This window comes from Trachemys scripta, chromosome 1, assembly GCF_013100865.1.
Source record: "Trachemys scripta elegans isolate TJP31775 chromosome 1, CAS_Tse_1.0, whole genome shotgun sequence".
NCBI classification, from domain to species: Eukaryota; Metazoa; Chordata; order Testudines; family Emydidae; genus Trachemys; species Trachemys scripta.
The window spans coordinates 246,071,433-246,097,315 of NC_048298.1; the positions used below are offsets into that span (position 1 = coordinate 246,071,433).

The 25,883-nt window shown below is 41.9% G+C and overlaps 1 long non-coding RNA gene across 1 annotated transcript in view; it reads left to right on the plus strand.

Annotated features, from left to right (window-relative positions):
- LOC117870813 overlaps positions 1 to 25,477 on the plus strand; it is a 34,726-nt gene extending 9,249 nt beyond the window's left edge. The window contains exon 3 of the long non-coding RNA XR_004644045.1: positions 19,989 to 25,477. This is a non-coding gene — a long non-coding RNA (uncharacterized LOC117870813). The remainder of the gene's footprint in view (positions 1 to 19,988) is intronic.
- The last annotated feature ends 406 nt before the right edge of the window (positions 25,478 to 25,883 follow it).

Below are 25,883 nucleotides of genomic sequence, written 5' to 3' on the forward strand. Positions count from 1 at the left end.
GGATAAAATGTAAAGCTGTGCTTGACACTGGATCCCAAGTGACTATTATATTCCTCTTCTTCTACCAGAAGGTTTTAGGCACTTGTCAATACAGCTTCTAAATGGAGTAGGCCCATGTGGCCTTAGAGAGGATGAATGCCCAAAGATATGTCATAGTATACCTGGAATTTCCTGAGGAAGTGAAGTGGATACTGCAGTACTAATATACCCTGACCCTGATGTGTCCGTGCTGTTAAGGACCAACTCTAGACTTTTCAGGGTACTCTCCAATTACTAAGGGGGAGCAACACCTGAACACCCTGAGAAACCATGCATTTTGTGCTGCAGCCAAGAGAGCATAGACAACTGCAAGGAAGATAGTCGAGTTACCAGTGGGAACACTAATGTATGCAGACAAGGCACCCTAAGTGGTACTGGCAAGGAGTGAGAAAAAAATTGCTTGATGTAAGTATCTGCCTGAAAGACAGTAAGAAGACACTTGAAATTATATAGCAGTCATTTGAAGGAAATCTCCTGGAGGAGTGCTGATCCCAAGCAGAGTCATAAACTTACCTGCAAAAGCCAAGGGAAAAGTGGCTATGATAATTGCTAATGAAACTAACCTTGATATTGTTGTGAAACAAGGACAGAAGATAGCAGATCTATTTGAGCCAGAAACCATCACGAAATCCACTGCAAAGACCAAGCTTCACCAATAAACCCTGCAAGGTTTGACATGAGGATTCAGACACTGATGACATTTTCTGTTGAATTAGGCACTTGGCCTTTAGTGTTTGCACAAAATATTCAAGTAAATTCTTCAAGCAAAAGAAAAGAGCCCTGAACTTTCCAAGCTTCATCAGAGAGTGCTGCCCTAGTGAGACCAATGCTTATTAAAAAAGGTCATTCTATAAACAATGTAATATTTCAAGATTTTAAATATTTTTCTAGCTCTGTATGTTCATCATGTAGGCTAATGGATTTTTATCCACTTGCCAGTTCTGATTAAAAAACCTGCCAACAACAATGAAACTGTGACAAATCCACAAGCTGGTGGAATTTTGATCTCCGAGGTTCTTCCTGCTTTTCTCCACACCTATGTATCTCCCTCTCTTCTTTTTAGCCTCTGCCCTGTGAAAAGCTCACTGTTAAGTGATGAGACTGAAATCAGAGGTGCTCTCACTTCTCTCTGCCCCATTGATTTTAGTGGCATTGCTCTGGATTTTCACCAGTGTGGCTGCGAGTAAAATCTGACCCAGTCTCTCCCTCTTCCACAAAATTATTACTCAGGGCAGGTCTTCACTACGGGAGGGGTCGATTTAAGATATGCAAATTCAGCTACGCGAATAGCAGCCGACGTATCGCAGCCGACTTACCCCGCTGTAGGGACGGCGGCAAAATCGACCTCTGCGGCTTCCCGTCGACGGCGCTTACTCCCACCTCCGCTGGTGGAGTAAGAGCGTCGATTCGGGGATCGATTGTTGCGTCCCGACGGGACGCGATAAATCGATCCCCGAGAGGTCGATTTCTACCCGCCGATTCAGGCGGGTAGTGTAGACCTAGCCTCAGTTTGCGGTAAATGGGAAGTAATTATAAAACATCAGGACCAATGTGTGATATTACAGTGTGTAAACAAAACGTTCTAATAACAATGATTTACTATAAGTAGTGAGATTACCTCTGCTTCATGTAAACCTTGTGTTAATGGAGGTATAAAATTAAAAAAACCTTAGTCAGCTTCAGTAGAGAAGGATTATCAAGTCACAGACCCCACTATAGTCTTGCTGCATGTGTGTACTGAAAATATAGAGTATAGTCCACATGCATGTTCCAGGAAACCTGCAGAACTGCTGCATAATTTATTTTGTGGAGGGGGTTTCAGACTAGGCTGTAGTTTAATCTATTACAGCATGTTTCAATCAATTAGTAGCTTTTCTGTATCCTGTTTATTGTATGCCTGCCAATTATGTTTATTACAGACAGGTGGAGTTAAAGCAGTCACACAGTAAATTAAAATGAGAACCATCCAAATTAGCAAATACAGGGCAAAATCCTGAAGCCATGGAAATCAAAGGGAGCTTTGCTATAGATGTCACGGGTTCAGGATCACGCCCATAGATGGTTTTAAATTAACTGTATAAGAGTAATAATAATAGACAGCACCTGTAACAAGTAAATCTCAAAGCGCTTTACAAAGGAGGTCAGTATAAAAATCAACAATAAAATTGGCTAAAATTCCATTGTAGTTAAGGGGAGTTTTGCCTGTGACTTCAATGAGGCCAGGATTTCATCTATTGTCTTTACTTGGTCCACAAATAATTTTCCAATACCCTCTGAAACACAACATACACTGATAACACATGGAATATAAGATGTAGTGTTCATTATGAGTCCGTGTAGATGCACTTGACCAGGGGTGGCCAAACCATAGCTCACAAGTAGCATGCGGCTCTTTTACAGTTAAAGTGTGGCTCGTGGACCCTTCCCCCATGTTCTGCCTACCAGACTCGGGAGGGGGGAGGGGGGGAAGGGGGTGAGGGGAGCTCAGAGCTTCTGCCAGAGATGATTGGTTCTTGCTGAGAGTGGGGGTGGGGCACAATTTAAAGCCCCCCCACCCCCAAGAGCTTGAGTCACACCCTCCTAGGCATGCTCCCCCTCTTACCTTCAGCAGCCGTCACTGAAGCACCCAGGCGTTAGCTCCACAGGGAGAGGCAGCAGCAAAAGAGAGGCTCCCTCTGCAGTGCCCAGCTGTTTGCCACTGATTCTCCACACAGCCACAGCTCCCAATTTGTCGGCTCCAGCAGCTGCCGTGCAGGGAGGGGCCCAACAGCACCATGTGACGTAGCAGGGTCAGCAAACACTGGCAAAAATCGGGGGGGGGCATGTGACCCCACGTCCTCCCCTCCGCCCCCCCACCACATCACCTCTGGCTTCTGCCCAACAGAGAGGTGGGGCTCAGGGCTTCAGCCCCGTGGGACACGCCTGCCAAAGCTCAAGATTTCAGCAGGAGCAGGGCTGAAACCCCGCACCCCAGCAGGCACACCCTGGCTCTCAAACTTCTGAAGATTGTTGTATGTGGCTCAAAGGTTCAGTAAATTTGGCCATCCCTGCTCTAGATGATTTTCCACAGCCCTACCAATTTGTGCTATGGCACTCTCAGATCTCACCACTAAGCAAGCTCACCCTAGGCCAGTGCTTGAAGGGGGCCCTCTAAAGACTGCTTATTATAGATGCAGTAGGAAGTAGTGCCTGTGATACACTATATCAAACTCTTCCCCTTGACTAAATATGGAATCAGTTCCCTACAAGGGTGGTGGTGGGAGTATTGTGCTGCTACTGCTGTCTTCCATGTGGAATATGAAACTAAGATGGCTCCTGACACTTATTAAAATTTCTATGGCACTTTTTGTAAGACTAAGGTTGTTAACTCCAGTGTTAACTCTCGTGTCCTGGCAAAATTCCAAATCCAATATATATAATATATGCTTATCTAAATTCTTCCTTCAGTTTCAGTTGGCTATAATAACCTCCTTCACTTCCTGTTTTAAATTGTGGAATATGGTTGTTTTGCACTGATACACAGCTGCTGAGCTCCACTTCAGAGGTGACTGCACATCACTGTTGATGAAATTATCTTTATATATTCCTTGCCTACCTCACAGGGGCTAGTGTGAGGCTTAATTAATGTTTGTAAAGAGGTTGAGAACTTAGGAAGGAAAATATAGAAGTGTGGGGGAAAATATTCAAATGCTCCTAAGTCGCATTGAAAGTTAATGAGATAAAGACTGTTAAATCACTTAGGTGCTTTTGATATTTTACCTGCAATCTATTAATTATTAATTATTATTATTATTATCATCAAGCTACATGTCAATAAGGGTTGTGTGTTGAAAAGGCAGAATCAAGTTGCACATCATTTTTATATGTTAAACTATACAATCTTGTTTCTCTTCAATCTTTTTGTGGTGGTGCTTTGGCAAACACTTGTGTAAAATTCCTAAACTCATTGATAATCTGTTTTAAACTAGTGTAATTTCATTGACTTCAGTGGTGCTATTTTTAATAGACTATGGTATGAACAGAATCAGGCTCCAAAAATAATCCTATGTTATTTTTCTATAATGCTGTAAACCTTAAAGTTTTAGCTAAGTGTATACGAAAATTACTAAAAGTAATTATGGAAGCTATTTGATCTCATCTTACATAGACACATCAAAGGATGACAGGTCAAACTGCAGAGTATGATGATTTCTGGTAACAATTATTTCAGTTAAAGAAAATAAAACTTAAAATACAACTATTTTTGATTCTCTTTCAATTTATTTCTGTCTTAACTGGCAGTAAATTGTCCAAAGAAAATAGAACTAAAAATAGTAGTTATACAACTTCCTTTTTAAATGGCAACAAGGGCACACTGTTGACATATATCCAGCTTCTCGTCCACTGTAATCCCCAGGTCCTTTTCTGCTCAAATGCCGCTTAGCCAGTCGGTCCCCAGCCTGCAGCAGTGCATGGGATTCTTCCGTCCTGAGTGCAGAACTCTGCACTTGTCCTTCTTGAACTTCATCAGATTTCTTTTGTCCCAATCCTCCAATTTATCTAGGTCACTCTGGACCCTATCCCTACCCTCCAGCATTTCTACCTCTCCCCGCAGCTTAGTGTCATCTGCGAACTTGCTGAGGGTGCAAACCATCCCATCATCCAGATCATTAATGAAGATGTTGAACAAAACTGACCCCTGGCTGCCAACTAGACATCAAGTCGTTGATCACTACCTGTTGAGCCTGACAATCTATCCAGCTTTCTATCCACTTTATAGTCCAGTCATCCAATCCATACTGTTCTAACTTGCTGGCAAGAATACTGTGGGAGACTGTAACAAAAGTTTGCTAAAGTCAAGATATATCACGTCCACTGCTTTCCCCATATCCACAGAGCCAGTTATCTCATCATAGAAGGCAAGCTTCTCTTATTCCATGTCCTCCCACCTTCTGTTACTGCCTGCTGCATCCCTTCTTCATTTTCCAACACACCAGACCTGTTTCTGAATATTATTTCTCCATCATTAGCCGGTCTCTTCCTTTGCTCGGTTCTTATAGTCACATGCTTCCATTACCCTCTCAGTTCTCCAGTCCAGCTTACATCTGCAAGTCTTGAGGTTTCCTTTCAGCCTACTCTTGCTTTCCCTCCATCATCTGCTTGAATCCCTTTCAAAAGTCAACCATCGTTTCTATCTGCATCTCCAAATCTCAGAGCTGATGGAAAAGAAGATCCATCAAGCAGCACTTCATATAAACAAAGCTCTTTTCAGGTACCCACTCCAGGATACTGTACATCCTGCTGCTTCCTCATCCAGTCATCTTCATTTTCTCTTCCATTCTTTGGGTCACTACCACTGCTGCCTCTGTATCTGTCATAGCCTTCCCGACTAAGTTCCTGTCGGGGGAGGAAGGAACCACACACATACACAAACACAAAACAAAAACAGACCACCACATACCTCCTGCCCCAAATTCCCCTTACAAACTCACACTCAAACTCCCTTGTTTTCAACTCTGTTTGCTGGCCCCTGTGCCACTGGCTGGCTGCTTAGGTGCCTTTATAGGTCTCCTAATTAGGGAAGCCCCACCCCAATCTGGGCTCTTTTGTGATCACACGTTCTGCTTCTCTCACAGAACCCTGATCCCTACCAGCCTCTGCAAACTGGGGGGAAAAGAAAAAAAATAACAAGCAATCAAAACCAACAAAAAAACTCTTAAGAACTCACTCATTGCCCCTAAGGAATAGAGGCTTGCCTCCTTTCTCCTCTAACACTCAACATCTCCACTCAGACTCTCCTGTTTTCATCTCTGTTTGCTGGCTCCTATGCTGCTGCTCCTGGATAAGGACAACAGGGGAGGCTAGGAATTGTCATTGACCTGCCAGTCAGAAAAGGAGGGCTTGAGTGGGAGAGAAGGAAAGAGAATGGAACTACCTCAGGAGGTGGAGAAGGAGCTGAGCATAGCAGTAGAGCTGTCATTCAAAGGGGAAGATACAGGAAGAGGAGGAAACGGACCTGTAGAGCTGACTAGTCACCTGAAAGGCAGGGAATGGGACCTTTGTTTCTGTCAGCAACACAAGTAATACCTTCGGAGAAGTATATTGCTGAATATGCCTGAGTCTGTGGTTATTGTCTGTTGGCGCTCTGATCAGAGGTCTGTGGTGACTGGGGAGAGGGAAGATTGCATCTGGTCTATTCAGTTACAGTCAAACCATTAAAAAATAAACAATTTAATTTTCCAACCAAACCAAAAATAGGTGGTAAAGCACCTTTTAAAGCTTTGTAATCTTAGCAGCACCTAACCTGTTTTGATTAGGCACAGTTTTAAGAGGCAAAATAAATTTGCAAGCTATGGGTCACAGTCAGGTAGTTCAAAGGCAGCGAATTATATCTCAGAAATGCATATAATAATATTATCACATAATTTATAAAGACCACAGTGTAACTTCTAAATAAGTGAAAATTAATTTGTCAGTATTCTCATAGTTGGATTAGTGAGACTGTACAGTCTTTATCTCTAGCCCAATATTTAGTTTTGATTTCAATTCATATAATGCTGTATGTTGCCATTAGTTTCATATTAGTCACAAAGTGCTAGTGTAAGACAGAGATGCCAAATTAGGTCAATAAACTGACTACCAATTAGCATAAAAAAGATAGTCATTAAATATACATGGAATATAATACCATTGAAAACAGACAGGGTTTTTTGTTTGCTTTGTTTCCCCTCTGTCATTTTAAATGGGTTCTTTTAATATGGCCAAAACAGATTCTTTCTTTTTACTTTTAACAACATTTGGTTATTAAGACTATATCTATAAAAAATTAAGAGAGATTCTTTTACAGGAATTCTGTCTGGTCTAATCCTGTTCATTACCTCAATTACCATACAAGTATCCATTACCTATAATTTCAAGGGGAGAATTAAAATGTCCATTATTGTGTTGTCTCCATAATTTTACAAACATTTACGCATGTGAGTAACTACTACATAAACCTTTGCAAATCAGAGGCCTGCATCATACCTCTTATGTGAGGCGATAACCTATATCGTTTTGGCTCTGGGGTTCAATACCAATTTTTGAGAAGCTCTATATAAAAGTCATATCGCATTTAAGAATTAATATCTTTCTACAGAATTACATAAGAACAAAAGAATGGCCATACTGATCAGATCAATGGTCTACCTAGCCCAGTATCCTGTCTTCCAACAGTGGCTGATGCCACTCAGAGGGAATGAACAAAACAGGACAATTACTGAGTGATCCATCCCCTCTTGTCCAGACATCTAGCTGTCACAGGCTTAAGAACACACAGACCATGGGGTTGCATCCCTGATCTCTTGGCTAACAGTTATTGATGGACCTATCCTCCATGAATTTATCTAATTACTTTTTTAACTCTATTATACTTTTGGCCTTCACAACATCCTCTGGCAACAAGCTCCACGGGTTGACTCTGCGTTGTATTAAGAAGCACTTCCTTTTGTTTGTTTTAAACTTGCTGCCTATTAATTTCATCAGGTAGCCCCTGGTTCTTGTGTTATGTGAAGGGATAAATAACACTTGCTTATTCACTTTCTCCACACCAGTCATGCTTTTATAGACCTCTATCATATTGTCCACACTTAGTAGTCTCTTTTCCAAGTTGAACAGTCCTAAGATTTTTAATCTCTCCTCATATGGAAACTGTTCCATACCCCTAATCATTTTTGTTGCCCTTCTCTGTACCTTTTCCAATTAGAATATATCTTTTTTTTAGATGGGATGACCAGAACTGCATGCAGGTGTGGGCGTACCATGGATTTACATAGTGGCATTATGATATTTACTGTCTTATTAACTATCTCTTTCATAATGATTCCTGACAGTCTGTTGGCTTTTTTGATTTGTGCTCAACACTGAGTAGATGTTTTCAGAGAACTATCCACATGATTAGACCATCTTTTCCTTGAGTGGTAATTTTTAAACCAACCTATCAGAATTCTATAAGCAGGCTTATCATTCTCTATTAAAATCTATAGCATAGCTTAAACGTTCTATAAAAATAAGATTGTCTATTACAGGCCACAGGTTTTAATGGACTAATGTCTAAAGAACCCCATTTCATTTTTATGAACCCTGCCAGTTTAAGTCCTGTTAAATTCTATTGGGCTTTTACATACAGGGAAGAAAAATTGAAGCTCTGAAAACTTCTAGTCCATTAAAGACCTGCCCACAACTCCCTCTAAAGTCAGTGGGAACTACAAGTGTGGAACACCTTAGAAAATCAGGCTCTTATGTATACAGTGTAACCTTCTGCCAGGTGCTGACAGCAGCAAAAAGGGCTGGGTTCAATTTTCTTGAGGTTTCCTTAAAGTCAACACCAGCTCAAGTCCCCATGCAGAAATCTTTTTCTGGAGTATCACTAAAAAAGCCATACATATGTAGAATTGAATGCACTTGCCATTAAGGACCGTAAGTAACAGGGCCAGCTCCAGTTTTTTTGCCGCCCCAAGCAGCGAAGCAAAAAAAAAGATAAAGCCGCGATTGGAGGCATTTCAGTGGCAGCTCTACCGCGCCGCTTCATTCTTTGGCGGCAATTTGGCAGTGGGTCCTTCCCTCCAAAAGGGACTGAGGGACCCGCCGCCGAATTGCCGTCGAAGACCCGGACATGCCGCCCCTTTCCATTGGCAACCCCAAGCACCTGCTTCCTTCGCTGGGGTCTGGAGCCGGCCCTGGTAAATAAATAGCACCTACCCAACAAAAGAAACTGGCCATGAACTGACTAGACTCATTAGTGAGCAACTTCCTTCTAGGGAGACTTCCTCTAAGTGTTTTTTTTTTTTTTGTCCAATCTGTAGACAATGGGATTTCCAGTTGCTGGGCAGTGGGCACTTTTAGCATGGAACCCTCACTGTGTTTGAGCACTTGGCATAAAGTTGTGCAACTGGGCATTTGACATAAAGTTGTTCAGCTAGTAGGCTAAATGTCCTTGTCTCATGTGTTTACCCAAGACCCAGCAAGATACAAATAGTTCTGATTAGGATGGCAAAAATTAAATACCAAAATCCAGAACAGTTCTAGTTGCTGGGCATTAGCTGTGTAGGTGTCACAGGTAACTGCATATATAAAGGAATTGGCAACAAACAGACATTTATTTCTAAGTCACAAGATAGTAATGTATAAGAATTTTCTCTTTCATGATTTCCCAGAGTACTTCTCGTTCCTTCCCTCTCCCACCATATATAAATCTGATGTATTGGTTGCCTCAGTCCAGCTCTTAGTGGACAAATGTCCACAGTCTCACTAGAAATGCTGAAGAATGAAGGGGCATGGAGACTGAATTAGTCTGGTCAAAGTCAAAGCATATTGATGAGGCAGCTAGGGGAAGCTTGCACTGCTGTGGCCTGTATTGCTCCAGCTTTTTAGCTAAAAAGAGTCTTAAATCAGGAGTAAAACCACTGAGGTCAATGGAGATGCTTTGGTGTAAACCTGGTGTGAGATCAGAATCAGGTCCTCAATATCCAGAGTGTACATCTGTCACCATTCACAAGCATTTCAAGGCCTAATTGTATCACCTTGATCACACATCTTCATGATGTGTACTTATTACATAACTAGTCCACTTGACTCTAATGGAGCTACCTGAGGAGTACAGAACTACTGAAAGTAAACTAGGTTTCTGCATGGTAAAGGACCAGCATTTGATATCATTACTCATATAGTTAGCTCCTTACTACACAAGTAGCCCCATAGACGCCAACATTCACTGTGAGTAAGAATATAAGAACAGCCATACTGAGTCAGACCAATGGTCCAGCTAGCCAAGTATCCTGTCTGCCAAGAGTGGCAAAGCCATGGGGCTTCAGAGGGAATGAACAAAACAGGAAATCATCAAACGATCCATCACCTGTCATCTATTCCCAGTTACTGGCAGTCAGAGGCAGTGCATGAGGTGTCATCCCTGACCATCTTGGGCAATAGCCATTGATGGTCCTATCCTTCATGAACTTATCTAATTCTTTTTTGAACCCCATTATAGTTTTGGCCTTCACAACATCCCTGGCAACAAGTTCCACAGGTTGACTGCATTATGTGAAGAAGTGCTTCCTTTGGATTTTTTAAACCTGTTGCCTATTAATTTCATTGGGTGACCCCTGGTTCTTGTTATATGTGAAGGAATAAGCAACACTTCCTTATTTGTTTTCTCCACAAGAGCAGTCTCTCGCGCTTGAGGGCAGAGGGAGGCCACTCTGCCTTATTACAGGCAGATGGGAAAAATAGTCTATTGGGGGAAGCTCTGGTTCTGGGCGGGGCAGAGCCCAAACAGTCTGTTAGTTCACAGCCTCCTGGCGAGCACAGGTGGCAAGTACCCATCTATAGGGGGTGCTCTAGCCCTCTGGGCAGGGCAGAGCACAAACTGCCTGTAGCCCCAGCTTTCTGGATGGGGCAGACAGTAAGTAACAGTCTAGAAGGTGCAGGCCTCTTGGCCCAGACAGAGTTTCTAGGGGAGGTTGGGGGACCTATCGGGGCCCTATCAGTGCTGGGCAGTCCTGCCACTGGGTCAGGGGGGAAAGCCACTGAGCCAGGCTGCCTCACTTTCCAGCAGCACAGCCGGCTCAAGGTCTGGTTCCCCTGGGCTACTTCCTACCCCACTTAGTTGCTGGGACTTGTCAAGCGGAGCTCAGTTTTGTCGCTTTGCAGTCAGGCAGAAGTCACTGCAGTCCCTCCTCAGGATCTTCTGTCTCCTCCAACCACAGGGCACTGGTCCACTATTCCCTACTCTGTGGCCACACGAAAAGGTCTTTTTCAACTTTAAAGCACATTAAGACATTCACACGCAAGAAGCCTGGAGGCAAACACCTGACCAACTTGGCTTTACTGACCATCAAAAAGGGACCACTTCGGAATCTGGACTCCTTACCAGATTTCTCTGACTTAGTCATTGAGGAGATTCTTTAAAAAAAGATAAAAGGATGGATTTTTTATTTCAGTAGAAACATTAGATAATCACATATTTATACATTCTCAGCTTCCACTGTATTTGACAACCAGGATTTGTCAAAATGAAAGTATTTGGTTTATGAATCACTATGGGTAGGTTAGAAAACAAAATCATATCTGTCATCTAAAAAGTTATTGCATGCCTTACTAAAAATGACACCGAGTGCCATTGTTCTTTAGATAGAGATCAGTGGTATCTAGGACTTTTTACAGAGTTCTCACCATCAGAAAGGTGCTCCCAGAAGAAACTAGGTAGGCTTTCCCTTTCGCTCTCAGGTCTGTCTAGACTCCTTTATGCAACTGTACATGACTGTATTCACAGGCAGGGTAACACCAGGCACATTCAATGTCAATGTCTTATCCTTCTATTTCCCAACAAGATTGATAGCATTTTATTACCCCCAAACTCAAAATTTAACTGTACTTTAACCAAAATGCCCCAGGCTGTCACATAACTAAAATGCAAATGAGGTCTGGCCCATTCAGTCAATTCCCTTTGCCCTCCAACAGATGCTGGCAGAGAGCTCTCTTCCCAGTAAGGTCCCTGCCCATCTACAGTTCTTAAGCAACTCTGGGCTACTCTTCTGTCATTTAACCAAGAGGTAATAATAGAGAGCTCATTACTCTCTAAGGCTTCTTAGGGCTTGCATTGTATAAGATGAATAGTGCCTGGTTTATTCTGTGGGCAATACAGGACCACACAGGACCTGTGGAAGCATTGCATCTCCATTGTGTAACAGAGATCGAATCTACAGTACTACATAGAAAATGAATATGATTCTCTTTTTAGGGTTGCCAACCCTCCAGGATTGGCTTGGAGTCTCCCGGAATCGGCATCAGTCTCCCAGTGAATATTGAAGGCAATCTGGGAGATTTTAACAGGATATTTTAAGAAAATGACATCACATCATGTTGGGGGGAAAAAAATCTCCCAGAATAGCTTCAGTCAGAGTTGGCAACCCAACTTTCTATAGATTCTTAAAACTTTCCATAGAATTCTATAGCAGGGATATATTTTCTATTAAATTCTAGAGGATGAACCTCAAATGCTGCAGAAAAAATTATATCTAATTAAATTCCATAGGACCTTTCAAACAAGGAGCTCCTTGGAATGTAGGCGAGGGTGTCCATTGTTTCACGCAGTGCAGCATGTGATCCCTTCTCTGATCAGGCAACTTTATTGGCTAGTACAGGGGAGAAGGGACATGATTAGGCAATTGCACTGCCTCCTCCCCACCACGTTTGGGATGGTTCACATTGCAGGAGTTTAGCAGGGAGGAATCCCTGCACTGAAAAAAGTTCAGAAACTACAATTGTGGCTACAGTTCAGATGCACAAGTGGGATGACACTCTTTGGACCCTCCTGTCCTTTGCACACTTTTGGAAAGGCCAGCAACAGTCGGGCCCTAAATTTCCTGTAATACACCCTCTGACATTTTGAGGATCATTCAGACCAGTAAGGGGTTAGGTTATCAAGAGCCTTGTAACTTGGGGTGCCTTAATGCTGTGCTGCTACAGATCAGAGCTGTGACACCGGTAGCCAGCCTATAAGCATAAAGGTCTCACCCTGGCAGCCATCCTTACCCCTTGCAGGGTGATCCCAACAGCCCTTCTGGTCCTGAGTTTCTGCAAATCCACCACTGAGTTCTTAACTACCAGACACATGGACTTTTCCTTTCTGGTTCATCATCTCCAAAGGAATGAAACCTGCCACCAGTTATTAGTCCACTTGGGGCCACCCACTGCACCCAGACTGCACAACAGAGACCTCCTTAAGGTAAAAATAAACAAAAAGATTTAACAGAAAAATCACAGATTCAAAGATGAAATAGTAAGAAAAAGTGAATACATTCAAGTTACACAGAAAATAAACAAAGACACAACCTTAGGCTTTGCAATTCTGTGTGAACTAAATTCCCTTTTCTAATACAAGTTACCTATTGCCTTTGAACAGTTTCCCAGCATGCCCTCTGTCATACAGGGGAGCCAGTGTTTTGCAGACAGCACCCTACTTAGATGCTGGCCTTTGGTTCCTGAATAGCCTTTACTTCAACCTCTTCCCTTTTACCAGGATTTGCAGGATTTTTGTCTTTGTCAGACTATAGTAATTCATGGTTACACAGGTCTTGTCTACAATACCGGGATAAGTCGACCTAAGTTACACTACTCCGGCTACATGAATAACATAGCTGGAGTCGACGTAGCTTAGGTCGACTTACTGCAGTGTCTACATCATGCTGCGTCAACAGAAGAGCGTCTCTCATCGACTTACATTAATCTTCTCATTCCGATGGAGTACTGGAGTCAACCCAAGAGCCCTCTGCGGTCTTCACTAGACCTGCTAAATCGACAACCACTGCATCAATCACAGCAGCCTCGATCCCTGGTAAATGTAGACATGGCCAAAGAGTGGGGAAAAGTCCCTCCTTCTTAGTTTTCCAAGACTGGGGTTTTCTTTTCAGTTTCAATGCCTTTCCATTAACTTTAATGGTCCACCATTTTCTTTCCCTGTACAAGGCTAGGTGACTGGAGTTAGTTTCACATAAAAAACTAGCCTGGGAGGTGCCTCTCCCTGCCTGATTGCGTCCTCACACTACTGTGAGGTGATGCTGTGGTTGCACCCTGATGACAATTACAATGTTCTACAAAGCTGTACATGCATCCATTCATAACCATAACTTGTATACATATCTCCTAATGACCATCAACTTCAGAACATTACATACTTCCATAAAAGATCTTAATTGGCATATATTTACACACAATAACATTGTATACAACCAGTTGATTCTATTCTTATTCTTTGGGAGAGAGTCTGAACCTCATTTTCCCCTTGGGGTGTCTGAACCCTGATTGTTACACCCCATTTAGTTTTATTATCTCCTCACTGACTAAACATGATTTTTCAAAACCACTTGAAATATAAGGTGCTAAATTATGGCTCACAACCCACAGAAGTACATGAGGAAAAAGCTATGAAAAATCTTGATGAAAAAAACCTTCTGGCCCAATCCTGGTTGCAGAATTACCTAGCAAAGAAAATGTTCTGCAGGCTCTGCCTGAATGATAAGGAATAGTGTCAGAAAGGAGCATGCTCAAAATCAAAGGCAGGTGGAAGGGCCTGGGCTTCCCAGCCTAGCTCCAGGTTCCTTCTTGGCCGGGGAGCAGGGCCTCGGGGAAGCGGCAGGGCAAGGGTGGGGCCACAGAGGGGGCAGGTCCTCATGACCTCCCCCCACACTTTCAGGAAGAATCCATTGCCTCTGATTCAGGCACACGAAGGAGGGCTGCGGGACTCCTAAACAAAGGAGAAGGGTGGGGCCTGTGGAGTAAAAGAGCCTGTTTTGAAAAAAGACTAAATAAATGAGATTCCACAAAAGGGGAATCTTGTTTTAAGTATTTCAGCCTGAGAGTAAGTTATTACAAGGAACTAAGAGGGAACTGAGGGCAGGGTCCCCGCAGGTTTATCTCAGGCCATGAGAGGGCACTCTGGGATGGCACCTATCCACAATACCTATTTATGGAGATTATTTCTCCCCCATCACCGCTGCCCCTTTACTGATGTAAGTCAGAATTGTCTTGTAATAAATTTTGCCATTGACATTATGATGAAGTTGTCAGATGAGGCTGCACTCTGTTCAAGGAGCCCGGGATTTCACATTATAAAAACACTGCATCTGTCAGACAAATGTAAACATCTGAGCTATTTCATTACTGAAAATATACCCAGGTTAAAATTACTTTCCCATTCACATGTACAAAAAAAGATTATATTTTTTAAAACTATTTCTAAAAAAAATCTAAATTTGATCAAATAAATGAAATGTCACACCAGCTGACAACCATTCTGAAACAGCCAAGGTTTAAAAACCCTGAGCATTGTGGCGTTTATAATGAAAATACCCAATCAACAACTGCCTTGCAGGTAATGTGTGCCTCTTCCTACAGTGTTGATACATGTTATCTCTGCAGCTGCTGTGAAATAATAATGCAGCCAAGATTTGAAAGAAACAGGACAAAAATTCTGTAATAATAGTATTTTGCTTTTATGGCCTACCAGTAAAAATAATCACCTGCTTGGCTTGGTATCCAGAGCAGTAGAGCCTCTGTATTGCTTTGCACTGTAAAGTCTAATTGACTGTTGTCCAAACAGTGGATATAAAGTGACATCCTACAGACTTGTCTTTTGTCTATTCACTACAGTTAGCAGGAAGAGCTGTGGTGCTTTACTGTTCTTGCTTATTGTTTGTGATTTACTCAGCAGCCATTCAGAAAATGGCAGGACTGAAAGTGTTTGGGAAGAGTTTGACAGCCCTGGCCCTGTGGTTAGTCAGCAGAATATTCTGGTTGGTTATCAACTATCCTCAGTGGAACAATATTTTGGTTTTACTCAGGTTTTTACTGGCTTATCCTCCCTGTGCTCTGGAAAATAGGTTCATCTTAGTGTTTTGAATTAAATGTTTATGGATTCTTATCTTCTGTAATTCACACGCTGCATAAAAGAGCTGAATGCTAACTAGAAGCATGAGCTCAGAATTTTAAGAAGCTATTTTTAAAATAATCAATTGAGTCATCTTAGGAACAGAGCAACAGCATAAATACCCCCTTTCTCCCCGCCCCAAAAAAGGGAATAGTGGATATATAGAGCTGTATAAAACCATCATGCTTTAGTACTGCTCCTAGCAAACTTGATTGCTTTTTGCATAGATTTACAAAATTAGCTGCTGAAAGGAATGCAGTAAAATGTTACCTATTTGCATTTTAGCAAATATTTGATACCCTTAGCCAGATTGTTGCAAGCTCTGTCTGTATATGCAATAAACTTTACACCCACCCCACCACCACCACTTTTGTACACCCCCATGTATGGATCAGCCACAATCACAACCTTTGCTCTCCCAGAATACAAGGACTGCTCTGGACTAGTGCTACCAGCAGCACCAGTCTCCTGGACAGTACAGAGAAGAACTTGCAAAGGTTGGCAGAGATACCAGCTCTTCATGGCACTCTCACAACAACATGCCCTGTATCCTGCACACTACAGACAGCGGCTTGAAGCCACAGTCTGGTCCTGTGTTTTGTTAGTAGCAGTAGTAACTATCGGTATTCCAAAAGTGCCTAGAGGCCCACCCAGTATCAGGAACCCATAGTGCTATGCACTCTACTGCAAGAGTTAGTCCCTGATCTGGAGAATTCACAATCTAAATAGACAAGTCACACATAGGATGGGAGGAAGGGATAGAACATATAAGCAGAGTGACTGGAATGATGGTTTCCAAATGGCCTGCTAGTTGCCACAAATTTTTAAAATATTTTTGCAGGTTTGAATTTTAATTTTTTTTATACAAAATGTATTATAAAATGCAGTGTGAGTGAAGCGGGAAGGCAGGAATGCTTTAGCTGAAAGGAAAAAAGGAGACAGTGAGGTGAGGTCTACACTATAAACTTACATTGGTAAAACTATGTCACTAAGGGGTGTGAAAAATCCACACCTCTGACACAATTATACTGACCTAAACCCCGGTGTAAACAGCACTATGTCGGAGTGGCCCGTGCCACTTCCCGCAGCTCCTATTGGCAGGGAATGGAGAACCACAGCCACTGGGAGCTGTAGACAGTCATGCAAATGTAAACAAACTGTCTGGCGGCCCGCAAGCGGATTATCCTGACAGGCTGCATGCAGCCTGCAGGCCACAGGTTCCCCACCACCGGTGTACTAGCATCTTCACTGAAATGCTACAGCAGCACTGATGCAGTGTAGACCTGCCCTCAGAAATAGGATGTGAGGGAAGAAAATAGATAGGAAAGTTGGAGAGAGCACAGAAGGCAGTTAAAATGAGGCTAATGTGAAGAGACTGAGGGAGAGGGCAGGAAGGAACTGGAGCCAGCAGTCAATCAACAAAGAGGAAATTGTGTTCAGAGAAACAACTGTAGAAAGGATAATCTCATTACATCATCAGTGTCCAACAGTGCTTGCTGCAGCAGCTTGTATAGCTGCTCCTGCCAGCTGAGGTCTTTTCCCAAGCTAGATGTTTCCTGGAATTCCTTCCTTACGCAGTCCCAGTGCTGGTGCAGGATGGGCTGCCTGGGGACTACTGGGGATGATTGGGACATAACAGAAGGGGCAGGGAGGTGGCAGCCCTGGCTGAGTATTACTCCACCTGACCCTTATCCCTGGCACTGTTCTGCCTGTTGAATCTGAAATTGTTTCAAGAAATATTAATTTAAAAATTAATTCAAATTGGTTTGGACAGGAACACTAACATGTGGATTCAAAACTGGCTAACAGACCATAAAAAAAAGGTTAATGTTGAAGGGAAATATATCCACAACTGGGAGAAGTGGTGCTGCCTGGAGAGATTAGAAATATGGACAGTCTAATATGTCGGTAGAAATCATTTGAAATACAAATACTCAATGGGAGGGAGAACATCAGTATTCAGGAAGAAGTAACATTGAAAGAGAGCTACCGGTGACAGACAAACTAGACATGAGTCTACCATGTGACATTGCTGCATATAAGGCCAAAGTATTTGATTTGCATACTAGTACTGGGTGGGAAATAAATTTAGGAGACCTAAAAAAAATGTCCATCTCAAAGTAGGACAAAGTCAAAATCTCAAATTTTCATGAACAAAAAAAAAATGGCTCAGGTCAGGTGAAGCAAAATATTTTATTTAGATAATTTTTTGTTTTAATTTTATTACTATAATTAGCTTACATTTCGAAACAAGAAGTTGTTTAGAACTGGAAAAAATATATATTTTCATTTAGACATTTAATTTAGACACAACATTTTGACAATTTCAAAGCTTTTTTCCCCAGAAGTTTTCGAAGTAAAAAAATTAATCCAAACCATCTCTTTACTATCAAAAGTTTTGGTTTTGACAAAGACCCATTCTCCAATGAAAAACATTTCATCAACAAAATTCCCAACAAGCTAAGTCGCATGTGCAAAGGCCTCAAAAAACAAGGAGATTACAACCCACTATGCATGTGATTTGACTGTATGTGGATAATTGTATTTAGTTTTAGGCACCTCAGTAAAAACAAGTACTAACAAGAGAAAGAGTTCTGGGAAGAGGGACAGAAATGATCATGACCTGACAAGAAGGATTTGTGAGAAAAGATGAAAAAAGATAAATATACATAGCTTCATTAAGTTACAGCTAAGGAGGGAAGGAAACATTACAGTCTCCATCAAAGGTTTAAATATCATAGAATAATAGAATATCAGGGTTGGAAGGGACCTCAGGTCCAACCCCCTGCTCAAAGCAGGACCAATCCCCAACTAAATCCTCCCAGCCAGGGTTTTGTCAAGCCTGACCTTAAAAACCTCTAAGAAAAGAGATTCCACCACCTCCCTAGGTAACCCATTCCAGTGCTTCACCACCCTCCTAGTGAAAAAGTTTTTCCTAATACCCAACCTAAACCTCCCACTGCAACTTCAGACCATTACTCCTTGTTCTGTCATCTGGTACCACTGAGAATAGTCTAGATCCATCCTCTTTGGAACCCCCTTTCAGGTAGTTGAAAGCAGCTATCACATCCCCCCTCATTCTTCTCTTCTGCAGACTAAACAATCCCAGTTCCCGCAGCCTCTCCTCTTAAGTAATGTGCTCCAGACCCCTAATCATTTTTGTTGCTCTCTGCTGGACTCTTTCCAATTTTTCCACATCCTTCTTGTAGTGTGGGGCCCAACACTGGACACAGTACTCCAGGTGAGGCCTCACCAATATCAAATAAAGGGGAATGATCACGTCCCTCGATCTGCTGGCAATGTCCCTACGTATACTGCCCAAAATGCCATTAGCCTTCTTGGAAACAAGGGCACACTGTTGACTTATATCCAGCTTCTCGTCCACTGTAACCCCTAGGTCCTTTTCTGCAGAACTGCTGCCTAGCCATTCGGTCCCTAGTCTGTAGCAGTGCATGGGAGTCTTCTGTCCTAAGTGCAGGACTCTGCACTTGTCCTTGCTGAACCTCATCAGATTTCTTTTGTCCCAATCCTCTAATTTGTCTAGGTTCTCTCTGTATCCTATCCCTACCCTCCAGCGTATCTACCACTCCTCCCAATTTAGTGTCATCTGCAAACTTGCTGAGGGTGCAGTCCATGCCATCCTCCAAATCATTAATGAAGTTATTGAACAAAACCGGCCCCAGGACCGACCCTTGGGGCATTCCGCTTGATACCGGCTGCCAACTACACATGGAGCCATTAATCACTACCCATTGAGCCCGATGATCTAGCCAGCTTTCTATCCACCTTATAGTCCATTCATCCAAGCCATACTTCTTTTACTTGCTGGCAAGTTACCAAGGTGGAGAGTAATTGCTTAATATAGAACATGAGTGCATAACTAAGAGTAATGGAATTAATTTTAAGGGAAATTAAGATACTAATCACTATGAGTATCTTGGCAGAATCAGGCCCATCAGGAATAGAAGAAGTGAGCTTCTGTTTGTGTTATAGCAAACAATACAAAATGAAAAAAAGTTAAAAAGTTATGAATTATTTTGAACAACACATAAATCTAAGGCAATAGTGATCTGGCAAGCAGAAAAAGGGGCTAAGTGCATCAAATAAATCATTTCTTGCAAATTATTCTCTCCGCTCTAATTATAAGCTACTTACAGTTATATCTGCAGTTAGATGCTATTCTACTTGGTTCATTGCTACATATTACGGGCAAAACAATTTAAATGTGTTATGTATCTGTTGAAATTAGGTCATAGTCACTCACATAACATTATGTGATAACTTAAAATGGAAGGAATGGATTCCAAGCTGCAACAAGTTCAGATACCTCTGAACTTTCATCCTGTAGGTATTTTACTGCTTCCTACTAATGTGTCAGGTAGTTTAAAATATTTTCCTTTTATATACCTCCTACTGTGTTTTTATCACAGGTGAACATACCTCATTACCCTTTATTGTGCTATTTAATGGTCACTTGTTAACTTTTCCCTTTTTTATGTTCTTTTAGGTATAGGTGCTCACCTATGGAAAGCTAATAGTCCCAAATGAACAAAGATTCATGAATAAAACACAGTACATGGACTTTTGGAAAAGTCAAGTACCAAGTTACTGCCAAGCACCATTAGCTCCAGTAACTATCACTCACCTGACAGGAAAACTAAAGTCGGCTAAAAACTAAACCGGCTGCCTATACTGAAATGAGTTAGGGCCTTTAGGGGCTGCAGTTCACCACTGTGGCGAGAGGCTGGGCGAAGGACTGCTGGTTCCCCCGGAAGTGGGGAGACAATGGAGCTGGGGCACAGCCGGAGGGCCGTGCCCTGAAGAGGACGCCACGGTCCGGAAGTGACACGTGTCCCCACAGACAGCAGAGATGATGGAGAAGCAGCGACGGAGAGTGAGACACCCCAAGAGAAGGATGCCTTGCTGATGGACAGACTAATTCCTGGAGCAAACAGCAGGAGGCGCTATGGTGGTGAGCACAACCTGTTACAATGACAAACAGCTGTACACTAAAGGTCAGATTGTGGCCTGAGCTGCGTGGCCATGAAGCTATGGGAACAATAATCCGCCCCTGGCCTTTACCAATAAGTTTTGTGGCAACTGGAATATGATGAGGGAGAAAGGATGGAGGAAAGCCAAGAGTTCCCCCATCCTTACCCATATGCTTAAAGGATGGTGAAGTAGAAGGTGCACCACACCCCTTTATTCACTAGGACCCAAGCTCTTATTCCTCCTTATGTCCCTTCATGGACATGCAACTCAGGCCACAATCTGGCCTTCAGTGTATAATTGTTTGTTACAAACGTGTAAAAAGAAATATACAAAGTTCTTGTTCATTAGCAATTTCAATTATCAGCCAGATTGCTAATAACCGTAGGCACGAAGGAGTAAGGGGGAATAAGGCACCTCCCTACTCTCCTGTGTGAGCTATCTGTACCACAGATTGCATGATAGGAACAGAAGCGAAGCTTCTCCCTCCTCACTCTGTGAAGGTAGGAGGACAGGGACTGTGTGAAGCTGTCTCCCAACCAACACAACAGCCAATACATCTGTGCCAGTACACTGAGTGACATATGCTACACCAGGTATGCACCCAGAACCATTTACTTCCTCCCCGGACCATTAAGGAAGCCAGGAGGCAAAAATATGGCTCTTTGAATCCCAATTTGCTTCCCTGGGCTGGTCCTAGAGCAGTGCAACAAAGCACAGCTCCTTGCCAGAGTAGAATGTAAAGTGACAATGTCCCCCTATGTTTGCAATTAATGTTTTGTACAGAAATTATATATAGGATAGTCATCTAAAAATGCTTGGCCAGATGTACCTACACCTCTACCCTGATATAACGCTGTCCTCGGGAGCCAAACAATTTTACTGCGTTATAGGTGAAACGCGTTATATCGAACTTGCTTTGATCTGCCGGAGTGCGCAGCCGCGCCCCCCGGAGTGCTGCTTTACTGCGTTATATCCGAATTCGCATTATATCGGGGTAGAGGTGTATTTGCAGTTATTTCTACTCTTGGGTTTAAAATTTAAATTGGCTTTTTATATTAGAATTAAATTTCCATAACTAAAATGGCTTCAGATACAAGATTAATTGTTTTCACAATTGTTATTAATAATGATCAGCAAAAAAAAGTAAATGACAGAATGTTACACAGACAAAGGGTTAGATGAAGGTCCCACTTAACATGAGAAATCCCTTTCAGAGCTAAGCCCCAGAGATCAGAAGCAGAAACAATGGTTGAAATCCTGGCCCCCTGGAAGTCAATAGCAAAGCTCCCATAGACGTCATTAGAGCAAGCATTTCACCCAATATTTATGAAGAGCTAGCTTTTGCCACCCTGGCTCAAAAGGTCTAATACCTTACACCACAAGTAGACCTTTAAGCATTAATGAGACTACTTGTGATTGAGGTCAGTGTGAGTAAGGGTTTCGCAATCTGGCCCAATAGGATAGCAGCATCAGGCAAGAATCCCAACACAATTATTTTGTCATGAATTTTATGAATGAAATACAGATTGGTGTATTTTTCAGTGATATCTCTCTCTCTCTCTCTTCTCCCGCCCCTCATAAAATCCTTCCCTGATGAGTCACTCAAAAATGGTTTAAGCGGCAGATTGATCTCAATCTACTCAATTCAATTCAAAATGAAAGCTTGTATTCATTTTTTTTCTTTTTACTTACCAAACAAAATACAGTTTACCTTAGATAAAGCCACCATCACAAAGTCATTGTACTGTATAACTAAGGAATATAGCAGCATCTGTAGACTATAGATTTTCTACAAGAAAGTCATGATGATCCATGTTCTTTTTGCGTAAGTTAGTTACTTTCTATTTTAGAAGAATAAAAATAATCATTTAAACTTTATTATCATTTTAAATGGTTATAAAATAAGGTCATAGCCTTCCATGAAATCATCTCCTACTCACTTCAGTACAGGATGATAATGCTCCTAGTAGGCAAATTATTCAAAGCAAGCTAGCAAAGATAGTTCAATAATCAATCCAGCAGGATGCATAGCATTAATCTAACATTGCAGAGTTTGACCTCTCCCAGGTATAAATTTAAGGATCAAATTTGACCATCAAACAGTGTCACCTACCTACATGGTGGCTTATTCTGTTCCTAATTTCAGAGTTTATATAGCCAGATACTAAACACAGAATGACTGTCAAAATGACCCAGTCACTATGGGGGATGGGTACACAAGAATAAAATAAGATCCACAGAAGCAATTTGCCCTCAATTCAAACTAAACTCAGAGTACATTTTCTGAGATTCAAAAACTTTAGTTAACTCTTTTGTTTTTAATTATGTTCACATGCTTCCGCACTTCTGTTCCTGGAGTCGGAAGTGCCAAAATGTCATTTCCTTTTCTGTGATACCTACAAAATACTTGACAACAGTTAAGCTCTTGGTGTGCAGAGACCACAGCCTATCATGCTAACCAGTATTATCTCATTGTTTACTTGTACTCCCCTATCAGTGTATACCCACCTGTTGACTCTTGTCTGGTACCAGGGTTAGGGCAAGGACTGTCCTTTGGTTTTGTGTTTGTACAACCAGTAGTACAATGGGGTGCTGGTCTAGAACTGGGGCTCCTAGACACCATGATAAATAAATAATAAAAACGAGAGACTTCAGATAGTTTAGATAAACTTCAATTAAGTATGCATGTTTTTGGGTGCTTATCGATGCTGAATGTCCAAAGTTTTTGAGTTTGCCTATTACTGCTCACACAATTCCTTGGCATTTGATGGCATCAGTTACCTGAAAAATAGAATTTTCTTGTGGGATAAAGGATCGCTCACCTTTAATATTGTTTACTCATGTTTTGTATTTAAAATATCAGAGTTTGATTAAAATATGTTTTCTTCACGAGACATCTCACACGAACACATTTCCCTTACATTGCCTAGAGCAGAGGTGCACAAACTGGAGGGCACACTCCCCGTCCCTCTCTGCGGGGGGGTGCAAAGAAACTGGGATCCCATGGGTCCTGCAGGACCTGCTGCCATAATAGCGGTAGCAGGATAAAAACCCGAGTGGGTATTGCAGGGCGGAGCAGGAATGGGATTGAAAAAATACTCCTCCCACACTGCAAATATGAACGCCCTGGCCAGTAGCTGCCACGCTCCAGCTGCCCAACTCTGAAGGCAGCAGCAGCAGAGCAGAGTAAGGTTGGCAATGCCCCGGCCAGCAGCTGCTGCTCTCTGGCTGCCCAGCTCACAAGTAAGAGATTACTTCAGATTACAAGGAACAGGGAGAGGGGGAAGCTTGACAAATTCTGTAAATGGCAAGAGGGGCACAACTGGAGAAAAGTTTGTGCATCACTGGCCTAGAGAATGAAAACCTCTGAAATGGCTCATTATTTTATAGTTCATTTGTATCAAGTTTGCTTCAGCTGAAAAGAGCCTTTATTTATTGGTGGTAGAAATCAGCTGGCATGTTTAACTCAACTGCCTAGCTCTTCTTCAGCTCTGTGTAATCTCACAAGCTTGTATCTGTAACCAATAGAAGTTGGTCCAATAAAAGATATTACCTCAACCACCTTCTCTCTCTAATATCCTGGGACCAACACAGCTAAATCACCACTGCATATTTGATCTTGAGCGAGTCATTAACTCTCTCTGTACCTCAGCTCCTCACAAATAAAATGGTTATAACATTACCCTACCTCGCGGGGGTGTTGCTAGTATAATTTATTGTGTTTGTGAGATGCTCGGGTACTATGGTGACTAAGGGCTCTGTGAAAACCTAGATAGAAAATGCTACCCTTCACTGACGTTCCTTCATGTTAAACAGCAAGAAGAGGGAAAACATGGAGTAAGGACACTAAGATTTAGGTCCCAATCCTGTGTGTTACTCAGTGCCTCCTGTAAGGTATTTAGAGTCCAATTAATTTAGGGAGCTCCACAGGAGGGATACAGTGTCTTCCAAGATCAGATACCCAGTTTATCTGTCACCTACGTAAAATATTTTTAGAGTCCATCAAAATATGAAATTAAGAAACAGGAAAATAAGAAATGAAACTGAGGGACTGCATCATTCTCTTCAAAGTGTACCTACTCCTTTAAGATTTTTAAAACTCTTAAGTGTTATGCAAGAGAGAGTTTTCTCTACAGTAGTCTACTAAATGCCTAAGTACTTTATGATTATAGGAGACCAAGCAAATGGAACTGAGCAAAACAGGGTTTTAAAAGAGATCTAGTTGAGGGATATTCAGAGTTATAGTTATCTTCAGAGATATTCCAAATTGTTTTAGAATGTAGGATTCTTGAACAGCTTGGCGCTGTAGTACAGAACTTATTTGCAGTTGTCTGTGGTTCCATTAAATATAAAGTGTTGCCTGCATATCAGGATAATTTAAAATGATGCTTCCCCAAACTGATATTTGCTTTAGGGTTTCTGCCAGCAACAGTGGTCACAAAATATTCATAAAGTCATTGTTCAAAACAGCATAAGGTTTATTGTAAAACAGTAGCAATGAGACAGCCACACTGAGGAACCTATTTTTAGCTGGGTTGTAGTCTGACAGTTGTTCGCAGGCTCAATTTGCACCTCAGTTTTTGTTCCTATAAAATGAATTGCAGATGTAAATCTGAATAATTGCATTCCCATCTCTCCAACCTGCACCTGCAGTCAAGAAGACAGAAGCACAGCTACTTGCAGTGGAATGATGGTAACAATCCATGGTTGCAACATGCACTTGCAAACAGAGATGCTTTCCTTCTGAAAATTTATTACTATATATCATACCAAGGATCATTTCAGTTAGTTTACATTTTATTCCACACACATCTACACCGGGACACCAATGCTAGAACTCTGAGGACATACCTTGAGATACATTAAAATGTCAGTTTTATGGGTGGCATAATGTAAATAAACATGATATATTCCAAGAATGCCTTGGCAATGGTGAAATGATGTATTTGGTGTTAAAGATAGATTTCAATTAGTGCCAAGCAAAATGTAACCAAAGTTTAATTTGGTAGTATAATGCACAATGGTTTGATTCATAGGATAATTCCAGAAGGAAGCACTAAAATAATTGTCTGACTTCCCGCATAACACAAGCCATAGAATTTCACACAGTAATTACTACAGTACAGAGAATGATTGTTCCCTGTTGTATGAGGTGGGCACTAGTGAGCCCAATAACTTGTGGCTGAGCCAAAGCATATCTTTCAGAGTATTGCCAACTGCAAGCGTTCAAAAAGCATGAGTCAAACAACTAAACATCATAGGTCACATTTTCAAGTTTTTCCCCACAACCATGAGGCTTAGAAACTATTGTTGTTGTTAAATAAATGTTAAAAGAATCTCACATAATCACAGTAATCCAGGAGCTGGGGCTCTAAGAAAACCACCAAATATCACCACACACGATTATATC